This window comes from Bombina bombina, chromosome 4 (assembly GCF_027579735.1).
Source record: "Bombina bombina isolate aBomBom1 chromosome 4, aBomBom1.pri, whole genome shotgun sequence".
Lineage (NCBI taxonomy): Eukaryota > Metazoa > Chordata > Amphibia > Anura > Bombinatoridae > Bombina > Bombina bombina.
Genome location: NC_069502.1, coordinates 626,854,017 through 626,870,876, shown reverse-complemented (window position 1 = coordinate 626,870,876; position 16,860 = coordinate 626,854,017). Strand labels below are relative to the sequence as shown.

The 16,860-nt window shown below is 40.3% G+C and overlaps 1 protein-coding gene and 1 non-coding gene across 2 annotated transcripts in view; both read left to right on the top strand.

Annotated features, from left to right (window-relative positions):
* PCMT1 (protein-L-isoaspartate (D-aspartate) O-methyltransferase) overlaps window positions 1-16,860 on the top strand; it is a 158,316-nt gene that overhangs the window by 105,566 nt on the left and 35,890 nt on the right. The gene's annotated exons all lie outside the window — the stretch shown is intronic.
* On the top strand, window positions 14,233-14,425 carry LOC128658516 (U2 spliceosomal RNA). Its single transcript, XR_008402205.1, has one exon. It is a non-coding gene; the product is annotated as a U2 spliceosomal RNA (small nuclear RNA).

Genomic DNA, 16,860 nt, shown 5'->3' with positions numbered 1-16,860 from the left:
TGGAAGACTTACATTTCTTGGTGCTCTTCTCATCATTTTTCCTGGCATTCTTTTAGAATTCCTAGAATATTACAATTTCTTCAGGATGGTCTGGATAAAGGTTTGTCTGCAAGTTCTTTGAAAGGACAAATTTCTGCTCTTTCTGTGTTGTTTCACAGAAAGATTGCTAATCTTCCTGATATTCATTGTTTTGTTCAGGCTTTGGTTCGTATCAAACCTGTCTTTAAGTCAATCTCTCCTCCTTGGAGTTTGAATTTGGTTATGGGGGCTTTACAAGCTCCTCCGTTTGAATCTATGCAATCTCTGGACAATAAATTACTTTCTTGGAAAGTCTTGTTCTTTTTGGCCATCTCTTCTGCTAGAAGAGTTTCAGAGTTATCTGCTCTTTCTTGTGAATCTCCTTTTCTGATTTTTCATCAGGATAAGGCGGTGTTGCAAACTTCATTTAAATTTTTACCTAAAGTTGTGAATTCTAACAACATTAGTAGAGAAATTGTGGTTCCTTCATTGTGTCCTAATCCTAAGAATTCTAAGGAAAGATCGTTGCATTCTTTGGATGTAGTTAGAGCTTTGAAATATTATGTTGAAGCTACTAAGGATTTCCGAAAGACTTCTAGTCTATTTGTTATCTTTTCCGGTTCTAGGAAAGGTCAGAAGGCTTCTGCCATTTCTTTGGCATCTTGGTTAAAATCTTTGATTCATCATGCTTATGTCGAGTTGGGTAAAACTCTGCCTCAAAGGATTACAGCTCATTCTACTAGGTCAGTTTCTACTTCCTGGGCGTTTAGGAATGAAGCTTCGGTTGATCAGATTTGCAAAGCAGCCACTTGGTCTTCTTTGCATACTTTTACTAAATTCTACCATTTTGATGTGTTTTCTTCTTCTGAAGCAGTTTTTGGTAGAAAAGTACTTCAGGCAGCTGTTTCAGTTTGATTCTTCTGCTTATAATTTCAGTTTTTTTCATTATAAGATTTAAACTTTATTTGGGGTGTGGATTATTTTTTCAGCGGAATTGGCTGTCTTTATTTTATCCCTCCCTCTCTAGTGACTCTTGCGTGGAAGCTCCACATCTTGGGTATTTATTATCCCATACGTCACTAGCTCATGGACTCTTGCTAATTACATGAAAGAAAACATAATTTATGTAAGAACTTACCTGATAAATTCATTTCTTTCATATTAGCAAGAGTCCATGAGACCCACCCTTTTTGTGGTGGTTATGATTTTTTTGTATAAAGCACAATTATTCCAATTCCTTATTTTTCATGCTTTCGCACTTTTTTCTTATCACCCCACTTCTTGGCTATTCGTAAAACTGATTTGTGGGTGTGGTGAGGGGTGTATTTATAGGCATTTTGAGGTTTGGGAAACTTTGCCCCTCCTGGTAGGAATATATATCCCATACGTCACTAGCTCATGGACTCTTGCTAATATGAAAGAAATGAATTTATCAGGTAAGTTCTTACATACATTATGTTTTCTTGTAGGGTGGCTGCAGCTTACCCCCTCTAGACCAGTATTGGCTTATAACCTGTAGCAATCAAAAAATAAAATTTTATCACAGAAGCACTACTTTGAGCCATCTAGCAGTATAGACTGCAATATTCACAGCAGTTTTTTCAAACCTATATGAACACAATAATAATAATTATATTATATTCAGATATTATGTTAACTACAAGCGCCGATAATTATACATGGTTAACATATGTTATACCTCTAGACGGGTTCTTTCTTTCTATTGTATATTAATGTCTATTATATTGTATTGTACTTGCCATATTACGAACAATACAAAATCTTTGTTTGATTGGGCTATTCAACTCAACTCAACTCACCAACAACGGTTATACGCTAGATTCTTGTTTGTATTAATCTTATATCTATTGTTGATAGTTAATACATGCAGGATGGCTTACAGCTTAGCCACTCAAAACCAATATTAACTTAGCACCAGCAACCTTCAGAATTAACATTCTTCACAAAAGCATTACTTTGAATAATCAGCAGTTCAGTCTACAATATAAGCAACCGCTTTTTTTTTTCAGACTTAACAAAAAGAGAGCACAATAATAAAATAGCAACAAGCAACTTCGTTATAGAAGGAAAAGAAAAAGCCAAATCGCAGGATGGGCTCTTCTCCAGTTATCATCTCTTATTATTGCCCAGCCTGTAATATGTGTATTTTATCTATTTGTCTTGTAGCTTGACACACTTCTCCTTCCCCTTTGCTTGACTTCAGGGCCAGCATACAGATAAGCTGCTTCTGTTTATGGGCAATAAGGATATCCCCCTACCGCTTGACAGTCCTTCTCGAACTAAGGGCAAATAACACAGGTCTACCATATCACCTGACCTGTTTATACTTTATTCAGTTTGTCCAGAGTAAGGGGGGAAAGAAAATGAGGACATCTTTCAAGGGTTGTTAAACAGAGTTATTTTACAGGGGTCAGAGTTCCTTAATCCACAGCTTTGTCTTATACTGATTTGCCAAACTTGCAATCTTACAATGCCTCTTCTGCAAGGATCTATTTGTGGGGTAAATTATTGCACGAAGCACAAGCTAGTTGCGATGTCATCTGCACTTCTAGGCCAGTTATGCCTTTTTCTTTCCTAGGCCAGACGAGGTGCAAAGAGATTTTTCCTCCCTAGAGGATTGCAGTTAGACTATGGAGTGTAGATGTAACTTATGTTTCTGAAATAGTATTTCTCCTGTTAAGTGTAGTCAGTCCACGGGTCATCCATTACTTATGGGATTATGTCTCCTCCCTAACAGGAAGTGCAAGAGGATCACCAAAGCAGAGCTGCCATATAGCTCCTCCCCTCTACGTCATACCCAGTCATTCTCTTGCACCTAACTAATAGATAGGACACTTAACTAAGCTTACGGCTAAGAACTCCGGATTCGCCATTCAAGCGCGCAGAGCGCTGTGGCTTAAATCCTGGTCAGCCGATGTGACTTCTAAATCTAAATTGCTTAACATACCTTTCAAAGGGCAAACATTATTCGGGCCCGGTTTGAAAGAGATTATCGCTGACATTACTGGAGGTAAGGGCCATGCCCTGCCTCAAGACAGAGCCAGACCAAGGGCTAAACAGTCTAATTTTCGTGCCTTTCGTAACTTCAAGGCAGGAGCAGCATCAACTTCCTCCGCTCCAAAACAGGAAGGAACTGTTGCTCGCTACAGACAGGGCTGGAAACCTAACCAGTCCTGGAACAAGGGCAAGCAGGCCAGAAAACCTGCTGCCGCCCCTAAGACAGCATGAAGTGAGGGCCCCCGATCCGCAAACGGATCTAGTGGGGGGCAGACTTTCTCTCTTCGCCCAGGCTTGGGCAAGAGATGTCCAGGATCCCTGGGCGTTAGATCATATCTCAGGGATATCTTCTGGACTTCAAAGCTTCTCCTCCAAAAAAGGGAGATTTCATCTTTCAAGGTTGTCAGCAAACCAGATAAAGAAAGAAGCGTTTCTACGCTGTGTACAAGACCTTTTAATAATGGGAGTGATCCATCCGGTTCCACGGTCGGAACAAGGACAAGGGTTTTACTCAAATCTGTTTGTGGTTCCCAAAAAAGAGGGAACCTTCAGACCAATCTTGGATTTAAAGATACTAAACAAATTCCTAAGAGTTCCATCGTTCAAAATGGAAACTATTCGGACAATCTTACCTATGATCCAAAAGGGTCAGTACATGACCACAGTGGATTTAAAAGATGCCTACCTTCACATACCGATTCACAAAGATCATTATCGGTACCTAAGGTTTGCCTTCCTAAACAGGCATTACCAGTTTGTAGCTCTTCCCTTCGGGTTAGCTACAGCTCCAAGAATCTTTACAAAGGTTCTGGGCTCTCTTCTGGCGGTACTAAGACCGCGAGGAATATCGGTAGCTCCGTACCTAGACGACATTCTGATACAAGCGTCAAGTTTCCAAACTGCCAAGTCTCATACAGAGTTAGTTCTGGCATTTCTAAGGTCGCATGGGTGGAAGGTGAACGTAGAAAAGAGTTCTCTATTGCCACTCACAAGAGTTCCCTTCTTTGGGACTCTTATAGATTCTGTAGAAATGAAAATTTACCTGACAGAGACCAGGTCTACGAAACTCCAAAACGCTTGCCGTGTCCTTCATTCCATTCAACGCCCGTCAGTGGCTCAATGCATGGAGGTTATCGGCTTAATGGTAGCGGCAATGGACATAGTTCCTTTTGCACGCCTGCATCTCAGACCACTGCAATTATGCATGCTAGGTCAGTGGAATGGGGATTACTCAGATTTGTCCCCTATGCTGAATCTGGATCAAGAGACCAGAGATTCTCTTCTATGGTGGCTTTCTCGGCCACATCTGTCCATGGGGATGCCCTTCAGCAGGCCAGATTGGACGATAGTAACAACAGACGCCAGCCTGCTAGGTTGGGGCGCTGTCTGGAATTCCCTGAAGGCTCAGGGATCATGGACTCAGGAGGAGAAACTCCTTCCAATAAACATTCTGGAATTAAGAGCGGTTTTCAATGCTCTTCTGGCTTGGCCTCAGTTAGCAACTCTGAGGTTCATCAGGTTCCAGTCGGACAACATCACGACTGTGGCTTACATCAACCATCAGGGAGGGACAAGGAGTTCCCTAGCGATTATGGAAGTCTCAAAGATAATTCGCTGGGCAGAGTCTCACTCTTGCCATCTATCAGCGATCCACATCCCAGGAGTGGAGAACTGGGAGGCGGATTTCCTAAGTCGCCAGACTTTTCATCCGGGGGAGTGGGAACTTCATCCGGAGGTATTTGCCCAACTGCTTCGGCGTTGGGGCAAACCAGATCTGGATCTCATGGCGTCTCGCCAGAATGCCAAACTTCCTTGGTACGGATCCAGGTCCAGGGACCCGGGAGCGGTGCTTATAGATGCTCTGACAGCACCTTGGGTCTTCAACATGGCTTATGTGTTTCCACCCTTCCCGATGCTTCCTCGATTAATTGCCAGAATCAAACAGGAGAGAGCATCGGTGATTCTAATAGCGCCTGCGTGGCCACGCAGGACCTGGTATGCAGATCTAGTGGACATGTCGTCCTGTCCACCATGGTCTCTGCCTCTGAGACAGGACCTTCTGATTCAGGGGCCTTTCAAACATCCAAATCTAGTTTCTCTGAGACTGACTGCATGGAGATTGAACGCTTGATTCTATCTAAGCGTGGATTCTCGGAGTCAGTGATTGATACCTTAATACAGGCTAGGAAACCTGTTACCAGGAAAATTTACCATAAAATATGGCGTAAATACTTGCATTGGTGCGAATCCAAGAGTTACTCATGGAGTAAGGTTAGGATTCCTAGGATATTGTCTTTTCCACAAGAAGGTTTAGAAAAGGGTTTATCTGCTAGTTCTTTAAAGGGACAGATCTCAGCTCTGTCCATCCTTTTACACAAACGTCTGTCAGAAGTTCCAGACGTTCAGGCTTTTTGTCAGGCTTTGGCCAGGATTAAGCCTGTGTTTAAAACTGTTGCTCCACCGTGGAGCTTAAATTTAGTTCTTAACGTTTTACAGGGTGTTCCGTTTGAACCCCTTCATTCCATTGATATCAAGCTGTTATCTTGGAAAGTTCTGTTTTTGATGGCTATTTCCTCGGCTCGAAGAGTCTCTGAGTTATCGGCCTTACATTGTGATTCTCCTTACCTGATTTTTCATTCAGACAAGGTAGTTCTGCGTACTAAACCTGGGTTCTTACCTAAGGTTGTCACTAACAGGAATATCAATCAAGAGATTGTTGTTCCATCATTGTGCCCTAACCCTTCTTCAAAGAAGGAACGACTTCTGCACAATCTGGACGTCGTCCGTGCCCTGAAATTTTATTTGCAGACAACTAAAGATTTTCGACAAACTTCTTCCCTTTTTGTCGTTTATTCTGGACAGAGGAGAGGTCACAAAGCTTCGGCTACCTCTCTCTCCTTCTGGCTTCGTAGCATAATACGTTTAGCCTATGAGACTGCTGGACAGCAGCCTCCTGAAAGGATTACAGCTCATTCTACTAGAGCTGTGGCTTCCACCTGGGCCTTTAAAAATGAGGCCTCTGTTGAACAGATTTGCAAGGCTGCAACTTGGTCTTCACTTCACACCTTTTCGAAATTTTACAAATTTGACACTTTTGCTTCTTCGGAGGCTGTTTTTGGGAGAAAGGTTCTTCAGGCAGTGGTTCCTTCCGTGTAAAGAGCCTGCCTGTCCCTCCCGTCATCCGTGTACTTTTAGCTTTGGTATTGGTATCCCATAAGTAATGGATGACCCGTGGACTGACTACACTTAACAGGAGAAAACATAATTTATGCTTACCTGATAAATTCCTTTCTCCTGTAGTGTAGTCAGTCCACGGCCCGCCCTGTTTTTATGGCAGGTCTAAATTTTAAATTATACTCCAGTCACCACTGCACCCTATAGTTTCTCCTTTCTCGTTTGGTTTTCGGTCGAATGACTGGGTATGACGTAGAGGGGAGGAGCTATATGGCAGCTCTGCTTGGGTGATCCTCTTGCACTTCCTGTTAGGGAGGAGACATAATCCCATAAGTAATGGATGACCCGTGGACTGACTACACTACAGGAGAAAGGAATTTATCAGGTAAGCATAAATTATGTTTTTGCTTTAGTATGGTGTAAATGTCCCCCTTTCCTTTGACCCACAATGAATCTTTGTTTGTACAGTTGGTATTACTGGTATTCTTTCCACAAAAAAAGGAACAGTAAAAATCTAGAGTGTCCCCATACAAACACACACAGTGTTTTTAAACACACAGGCTAGTTATTGTGCACCCTTTCATTTTCATACAATACTTGCGGTTTCCGCAGTGTCTCCTTGTCGGTCGTGGCTACATTCCAGACCACCTCAACTGCTCCTTCCTGATCCGCCTTCTAATAAACGTAAAAGGTCTTTTAAAACTTCTCATAAATTTGATGAAATTTCTAATGACCGACAAGATACTGAAATATCCTCCTCCTGATTAGGATCTCTCTGATTCAGAAGATCCTACCTCAGACATTGACACTGACAAATATACTTCTCTTTTCATGATTGAATATATTTGTTCCTTGTTGAAATAAGTGTTGGTTACTTTGGATATTGATGAGTCTAGTCCTCTTGATATCAAAACTAGTAAACGTTTAAATTCTGTTTAGAAACCTCCTGTGGTTACTCCTGAGGTTTTTCCAGTTTCTGATGCTATTTCTGATGTGATTGCTAAGGAATGGATTAAGCCTGGTGGTACTTTCATTCTTTCTTCTAGGTTTAAAAGGTTGTACCCTTTGCCAGTGGCTAAATTAGAGTTTTGGGAAAAAGTCCCCAAAGTTGATGGGGCTATTTCTACTCTTGCCAAACGTACTACTATTCCTATGGAAGACTGTACTTCTTTTAAAGATCCTTTAGATCTTGAATTTTGAAAATTGATGTTAAATCGGTCTTTAGCTATTTTAGCTAGAAGAGCTTTATGGCTCAAATCTTGGAATGCGGACATGGTATCTAAGTCTAGATTACTATCTCTTCCTTTCCAAAGTAACAATTTATTTGGTTCCCAGTTGGATTCAATTATTTCAACTATCACTGGGGGGGGGAATGGAGTTTTTTTGCCTCAGGATAAAAGATCTAAGGGTAAATCTAAAGCTTCTAATTTTCGTTCTTTTCGACAGAATAGGGAACAGAAAACCAATCCTTCCCCTAAAGACTCTGGTTCCAATTGGAAACCTTCTTTAAGTTGGAATAAATCCAAGCCTTTTAAGAAACCAAAGCCAGCCCCCAAGTCTGCATGAAGGTGCGGCCCTCGATCCAGTTCAGCTGGTGGGGTGCAGATTGAAATTATTACAAGACATTTGGGCAGATTCTGTTCAAAATCAGTGGATTCAGAGTATTGTCTCAAGGGTATTGAATAGGATTTAGAGTAAAACCTCCTGTGAGAAGATTCTTTCTCACGTTCCAGCAAGTCCGGTGAAGGCTCAGATTTTTCTGAAGTGTGTTTCAGATCTAGAGCTTTCAGGGGTAATAATTCCAGTTCCGTTTCAGGAACAGGGTCTGGGGTTTTATTCAAATCTATTCATTGTCCCAAAGATAGAAAATTCATTCAGGCCAGTTTTGGATCTGAAGTTTTTGAATCGTTTTGTTAAAGCCCCAACTTTCAAGATGATGACTATGAGGACTATTTTGCCTTTTGCTCAGCAAGGTCGTTATATATCCACAATAGACTTACAGGATGCATATCTTCACATTCTGATTTATCCAGACCACTATCGGTTTCTGAGATTCTCTTTTCTAGACGAGCATTACCAATTTGTCACTCTTCCATTTGGCCTAGCAACATCTCCAAGGATCTTTTAAACGGTTCTTGGTGCCCTTTTTATCTGTAATCAGAGAACAGGGTATTGAAGTGTTTCCTTATTTTGACGATATCTTGGTACTAGCTCAGTCTTTACATTTAGCCGAATCTCACATGAATCAATGTTGTTTCTTCAAAGACATAGTTGGAGGATCAATTTACCAAAGAGTTTATTGATTCCTCAAACAGCGGTCACCTTTTTAGGTTTCCAGAAAGATTCAGTGTCCATGACTCTTTAACAGACAAGAGACGAGTGAAATTGGTTTCAGCTTGTCGAAACCTTCAGTCTCAATCATTCCCTTCAGTGGCTATGTGCATGGAAGTTTTAGGTCTCATGACTTCATCATCGGACCCGATCCCCTTTGCTCGTTTTCATATGAGACCTCTATAGCTTTGTATGCTTAATCAATGGTGCAAGGATTATGCTCGGCTATCACAATTGATATACTTAAATCCCAAAATTCAACTCTCTCTGACTTGGTGGTTAGACCATCGTATAGTTCAAGGGGCTTCTTTTGTTCGTCCTACCTGGACTGTGATCACAACAGATGCAAGTCTTTCAGGTTGGGGAGCTGTCTGAGGATCTCTGACAGAACAAGGGGTTTGGAAATCTCAAGAGGCGAGATTACCAACCAATATTTTAGAACTCTCTGCTATTTTCAGGGCTCTTCAGGTTTGGCCTCTGTTAAAGAGAGAACCATTAATTTGTTTTCAGACAGACAATATCACAACTGTGGCATGTGTCAATCAGGTTGGGTGGGACTCGCAGCCCCCTAGCTATGAAAGAAGTATCTCAGATACTTTCTTGGGCGGAATCCAGCTCTTGTCTAATTTCTGCGGTGCATATCCCAGGTGTAGACGACTGGGAAGCGGATTTTCTCAGCCGTCAGACCTTACATCCGGGGGAGTTGTCTCTCCATCCAGATGTATTTTGTCAGATTGTACAGATGTGGGGTCTTCCAGAAATAGATCCTGAAGGCTTCTCATCTAAACAAGAAACTTCCCAGGTACCTATCCAGGTCCAGGGATCCTCAGGCGGAGATGGTGGATGCTTTAGCAGTTTCTTGGTTTTACCAACCTGCTTATATCTTTCCGCCTCTAGTTCTTCTCCCAAAAGTGATTTCCAAGATCATTATGGAACAATCGTATGCCAGCCTTGGCCACTTCCTTTAAGACCAGACCTTCTGTCTCAAGGGCCGTTTTTTCATCAGGATCTCAAATCGTTAAATTTAAAGGTATGGAAATTGAACGATTAGTCATAGAGGTTTCTCTGACTCTGTGATTAATAGTATGCTACAGGCTCATAAGTCTGTTTCAAGGAACATTTATTATCTAGTTTGGAAGACCTATATTTCGTGGTGTTCTTCTCATAAATTCTCCTGGCATTCTTTTAGAATTCCTAGAATTTTACAGTTTCTTCAGGATGGTTTGGATAAAGGTTTGTCTGCAAGTACTTTGAAGGGACAAATCTCTACTCTTTCTGTTTTATGTCATAGAAAGAATGCTAATCTTCCTGATATTCACTGTTTTGTTCAGGCTTTGGTTCGTATCAAGCCTGTTATTAAATCAATCTCTCCTCCTTGGAGTCTTTATTTGGTTTTGAAGACTTTGCAGGCTCTTCCTTTTGAGCCTATGCATTCTTTGGATATTAAACTACTTTCTTGGAAAGTGTTGTTTCTTGTGGCTATCTCTTCAGCTAGAAGAGTTTCCGAATTGTCTGCTCTCTTGTGAGTCTCCTTTTCTGATTTTTCATCAGGATAAGGCTATTTTGCGGACTTCGTTTTAATTTCTTCCTAAGGTTGTGAATTCCAACAACATTAGTAGGGAAATTGTTATTCCTTCCTTGTGTCCTAATCCCAAGAATACTCTTGAAAGATCTTTACAGTCTTTGGATGTTGTAAGAGCTTTGAAATATGTTGAAGCTACTAAAGATTTCATGAAGACCTCTAGTCTATTTGTTGTCTTTTCTGGTTCTAGAAAAGGTCAGAAATCTTCTGCCATTTCTTTGGCATCTTGGTTAACGCTTTTGATTCATAAAGCTTATTTGGAGACTGGACAGTCCCCGCCTCAGAGGATCACAACTCATTCTGCTAGATCAGTTTCTACTTCCTGGGCTTTTAAGAATGAAGCTTCAGTTGATCAGATTTGCAAAGCAGCAACTTGGACATCTTTGCATACATTTACTAAATTTTACCATTTTTATGTATTTTCTTCTTCTGAAGCAGTTTTTGGTAGAAAAGTTCTTCAGGCAGCTGTTTCAGTTTGATTCTGCTTATGTTTTAAATTTATGGAAAAAAAACTTTTTTTGTGGATTTAATTTTTTCAGCGGAAAATTGCTTTTTTATTTTATCCCTCCCTTTCTAGTGACTCTTCTGTGGACTTCCACATCTTGGGTATTTATATCCCATATGTCACTAGCTCATGGACTCTTGCCAATTACATGAAAGAAAACATAATTTATGTAAGAACTTGCCTGATGAATTCATATTTTTCATATTGACAAGAGTCCATGAGACCCATCCTTTTAGTGTTGGTTATGATTTTTTGTATAAAAGCACAATTATATTTCCAGTTCCTCCTTTTTGTATGCTTTTTACTCCTTTTTCTATCACCCCACTACTTGGCTATTAGTTAAACTGAATTGTGGGTCTGGTGAGGGGTGTATTTATAGGCATTTTGAGGTTTGGGAAACTTTGCCCCTCCTGGTAGGATTGTAAATCCAATACATCACTAGCTCATGGACTCTTGCCAATATGAACTAAATTAATTTATCAGGTAAGTTCTTACATAAATTATGTTTTTGTGTTTTGAAGTCACAACCTAATAAAATGGGTTGAGCTTGTAGGTATAATCATATATCATTACTTTATCACATTGTGTACATATACCTGCTTCTTTATCTTATTTGTCCATAAACCAATCACCAATATTTGGAGAGAACAATGGAAAATTAACATTTTGTCACCTTTCTCTTCTATACCCCACTGGGAGTGTAATTTCTTCTACTGACTGTGTTAACATAGCTTGGCCTTGAGGCCAAAAACTTTCAGGATGGGTGAGGATACCACAGGCTAAACTGTTTCAAATGCCAATTTAAAGGTAATGGATATACTTGTAAACAATTTATTACACTGCAGCAGGTAAAGTAGATAATTGGGAACAAATTAAAGGGGAGAAAATTTGAGTAAACTGTCCCTTTAAGTTACTTTCACTAGCAACTTCAGGGAGGGGACGTTGATAGGTGTCCAGTGGCACCTCATTGCCTCATAAAGGAACCTGTATATATCCTCTACTTGGGATATCATTTTAATCTGCCTAGTAAAGAAACGGGCTGAAATCCCTAATCTCATACAAGCGGTGTGGCTACCCTGTCTCTCCTTATCAAGAACCGCTATTTCCCTGGTATTTAGTATAGGGGAAGGTTGTATTACTGTGAAAAAGCAGGGGGTTAACTTCTCTTGTTTAGTTATGGCACCTCCGCTATTCATATCCTATTTGCTGGGGATATTACAGCTGTTTAACGGAGGGGGTTAAGATGCTGCATTTTTAGAAGCTTGTCGTTTATCCCCTATATCCTGTAATCTTGACTAGTCACAGGTCTGGTAGAAATATGGCGAGAACTTCTCCATGTGGTCCCGTTTCTGCGCCATTACCACATGTTGTGAGGACGGTACACGAGTCAGTGAGTGAAGGTTCAGTTTACCTTCGTTCAGCTTATGCTGTTAACTATTAAGACAGGATGGGGTCTAAAGAGGCTGTTTGTTCATACGGTTTCCTCAAGTTCCCCTGATCTCTGTCTCACGCAGTAGGTCCGTCATTATTTGATTGCTGATCAATATACTAATATTGGCATATCGTTTGTACGTGGTTGCGATAATTATGCGCACCAATAGCGCAGTGCCTTGCTTTGTTGGGAGGTTTTGTAACAGGGTTTTCCTTTATTGGACTCCTATTAGATTTTCCCTTCAAGGTTAAGCCTTAATGTGTTAATTGTAATTTAACTTAAGGCTATATTTTTCTTTGGCGCCATTTTATTTTCATACTTTTCATGGTGGTGGTATGCACTTTAGTCTGCACTTCTGGCCACCAGCTATGTGTTTTGACACTCTTGCGGCATCACTCCATATTAGTTTTATTTAATGTAAACATAGTTATGGAGAGGGACTAAATGCTTTGTACTTAAAGCTTGTGTTTGGTTAGCGGGACATTTTCTCCTTTTCCTTTCCGTGGTTCCCTAGTGTTTGCTGCCATCTTGTGGCAGTTTTATCTTATGCATATGTTTTTATTTAGGCTTGTTCTATTTTGAACGCCATCTCTATCTCCTTCATAATGAGGAATTTATCTATTTTTTTATCTTTGTAAAACTATACTTATAATGCTGCTGCATTCTTAGGTGATATGTAAAAGTCATGTTTATTTTATAAGGGATCAATATATAATCTCTCATAGCAGGAGGTTTTTTTTTTTATCCCTTCTGTTTATTTGCATGTGACTCGGTTTTATTTTCTTTCGTACTGAGGGGCTGTCTCCTAATTTGTTACATCATGGTACATATATATATTTATGTATTAGTGATATTGGTTACTAAAATGTTTTTTATTTTCCTTGTCTGACAGCCTGTCCTCAATCTGAGTTAATTCTCTCATGCCGGATTAACACGGAAGGTGTATTTTTCTCAAAGGTTTTGTACTTTGTTTGTACAACGGGAGAACCCTCTGGTGTTTCAGTGGTAATCACTGGGACACAGTATGAGTCAATAGATGTTTAGTCCAGAGGGGGGCATGATTTCCTATACTGATATATCTCTAGGATTTATTTGTTTTGACTCCAATACATTTATTGTTGTCAGGTACAGTTTTCTCAGAAGACTATGACAAGTGATTTCCTAGTTATCCTAATGATTTAAGGATTGTATTCTTAAAATAGTTAATCCTCTTGTCTTGATTTTTAATGTTCATATATACTTCTTATTTGTTGGAAGCCTGTTTTGCACAGGCTTAAAAGTATGAAGTATTTTCTTAAATCTACTTATGGTGAGATTTCCAGCTAGTACTGGTTCAATTCTCTCTCTCTATCTATATCTATATCTCTATATATTTATCTATATTTATATCTCTCCATATATCATGCTTTGTCCCTCATTGGGAGTGGTTTTCTTTTTTGAAGCCATACTCAGGGAGTAGTGTTCAGTTGTTCGGATGGACTTATCTCCCAGTATCTTTCTAATGTTTGTATGAGCTCCTTTTATCTTGTATGGTACTAGATACAGGAGGGATAATCTTGTTTTGTCCTCTTATCAGAGATTTAATGAAGGAAGAGGTTTCCTTTATTTTTTAACAGAATCTCCTTTGACTAAGCAAGCCTTAGTTTTTTATCTAATCATTTTTCGTCCTTTCCTGGATTGGACCCTCAGACCATGAAGTGCCTTATCAGGTTTTTTTTAGGTTCGGTCTTTCCACTTGGAAACTATAATTGTTCTCCTTTAAGTTCTAGAAGGTCAGTTTATATCCTCCTTCGACCTGAGGGATGCTTCCTTCGTGTTCCTCCACAAAGAATAATTAGGATTTGCTTTCTAAACAGACATTTTCTGTTTGTAATCTTTCCCGTTGGTCTATCCTCGGGCCCCTCAAATCTTTAGAAGGTTTTAGGGTCTGCTGTGGCAAGATCTCTAGGAATTGTGGTGGCTCCTTACCTGGACAATATCTTGGTTCAGACGCCATCTTTTCTTTTAGCAACTTCTCTTATGGATCCTCTTGTATCTCTACTCTCCCGAGTAGAATCTGAAGAAGAGTTTCTTGGTGCCTTATACCAGGGTATGTTTTTGGAGAACGTTCATAGGCTCGATCTCAATGCAGATTTTCTTGACCGAGGTCAGAATATCAGATCTTTTTGCTGCCTGTCTTTCTCGGCCTTTTGGCTAGGATCAAGTGTAGTATCTGTTCTTATCAGTTCTTATCATTAGATTGTCCCCTATCTGGGGACCATATGTTAAATGGATATTCTGAACAGGGAGATGGAAGAAGAGATTGCTCTGTCCACTCCATGCTTTAGCCTAATATTACTGTTCCTCCAGGAGCGGTACTCCCTTCAGTCCATAGTGGTTCTGCGTAGGGAGGTTATTGGTCTAATGGTAGTTTTCAGGAACATCATTCCTTTAGCTTGTTTCTATCTGAGACCTCTACAGTTATTCATGTTCAGATATTGTCACATAATCCATTTGGACCTCTTTTTTATAGGATAGTCTTAAAAATCCAAACGAGAGATTCCCTGTCCTGGTGATTGTCTTAGGACCATCTGTCCCAGGGCACATTCTTCCTGAGACCTCTTGGAAGATTGGGTCTTCAGGCACCAGCCTGTCAGGGTGGGGTGCAGACTGGGTTCACTTAAGCTTAGGGATTTTGGACTCGGGAGAAGTATTTTCTCCCATGTTTATTCTAGAGTTGTTGACTATCTTCATTGCACTGATAGCTTGGACTAATTGAGTTTGGTTCGGTTTATCAGATTTCAATCGGACAACTTTTCTTCGATAGACGTATTTCATCTGCCAGGGAAGAACAAGAAGTTCAACCGGCAGTGTCTCACAATAGTGTCTCTTCTGCCTTCCACATCCCAGAAGTGGGCTTCTGGGGAGTGGATTATCTGAGCAGATAGACATTCATACTTCCAGAAGTATCTCAGAGTTTACTTTCAGATGGGGAGTTTAGGAGTTGGGCCTAAACGCTGAACATCCAATTTACGAATCATAATCAAGGGATGCGCAAGCAGTTCTAGTTATCGTTCTGGCAGTTTCATGGGACTTTGGTTCCATTTTCCTATTTCCTCCTCTTACCTTCCTTCCTCGGGTGAAAGCCGTGTCTCATAGGAGTGGGCTTTGGAGTTGCTCCAGATTGTGCTCGCAGAATTCGTTATGCAAATCTGGTTCATATGTCTTCCCTTTCCCCGTGGGAATTTCTTGAAGGAAGGACCTTCTACCTCAGGATCCTTTTCTTCATCCTAACCTACATGCTCTGAAAAAGTCTGCTTGGAGATTGCACGCCTAGTCTTGTCTGGACTAGATTTTTCAGACTAGGTGATTGATCCATGATTCAGACCTGGAGACAGGCTTGTCAGTCACTTCTCTGAGGGGCCAGATCTCTGCCCTTTCAGTTCTTTCTCTCGCTTTTGGCTGACGTTCCGGATGTTCTACCCTTTGTTCAGGCCTTGGTTAGATTCAGGCCTGTGTTTTAGTTTGTTGTTACTCCGTGGAGTCTCAATCTTGTTGTTAGGATTCTGCAGCAGGCTCCGTTTGAGCCAATGCACTCTGTTGAGGTTTAGTTATTGTCTTGGAAGATTTTGTTTCTTCTAGCTATTTCTCCTGCTTGTCGAGTCTCTGAGCTTCGGCTCTGCAGTGTGTCCTCTCTTCCTTATTTTTTATGCAGCTAGGGCGGTCCTTTGTACCAAATTGGAATCTTTTCCTAAGGTGGTTTCGGACCACAATATCTTTCAGGAATTTTTCGTTCCTTTATGTTTTAATCCTTCCTTTCATAAGGAACGGCTTTTGTATAACCTAGATGTTGTGCGTGCTCTGAAGTTTATCTGCAGGCACCTAGAGATTATCAATAATCTATTGCCTTTTTGCCTTTTTGTCTTATTTTCTGGCATTCTGAAGAATCAGTCCATTTCTTCTATTTTATTTTTTGCTTAAGAGTCGGCTGGACAACAGCCTTCTGAACGAGTTTTGGTTCTTTCCTATAGGGCTGTTTCTCCTTCTTGGGCCTTTTCATTATGAAGTTTTTGTGGAGCAGACTTGCAAGGCGGCCTCTTGGTCCTCCTTGCATAATTTTTTACTTATTAGTTATGGGAGCGGTGGTGCCTACTGTTTAGGTACACCTGTCTTATTCTCCCTCCCTTCCATTATGTGCCTTGGTAAATACTAGGTATTTAATTGGTATTTTTCCTCTGCTGCTGTTATACATTTTAAAAGGGAATCTCTTGGCAATGATCAAGGTAATTACTTCTCATTCTTTAATTGTAACTGTGGTCCATATGCATATTGCACATTCCCATTCATGGCACACATCTGTACAATGAGAATCAGTCTGGAGAATAAAGCTTTTCATTTTGTTGCAATGCCATTTGACTTTTCAACAGGTCCCAGCCCTTTACCAAGATATTGGTAGCACTTGTTTCAAACATACAGGATTTACTATTAACTAGACAATACTATCTTCATTGGTACCTCCAATAAATGTAGCTTGTTAATATTGAGATCATGTTTTGAAGAAAAAAGTCTGCTCTGTTCTAGTCACTATGCATAATTTTAAACCCACAAAAGCATGGTGTCTGTACCCAAAGACAAAACAATGTCTTGTTATTTTAACAAAAACCATCATGTAAAGATAGTGTGCTACCATTGTATGTCAAGGATCTCTGGACAGTCATCAATAAATTTGCTAGAATCATGGGCAATGAAATGGTCTCTCATACAGTTCTCATCTTCAGAGATTAGAAGTCAAAGTACAAGACAGCTTTGGCCTACATAAAA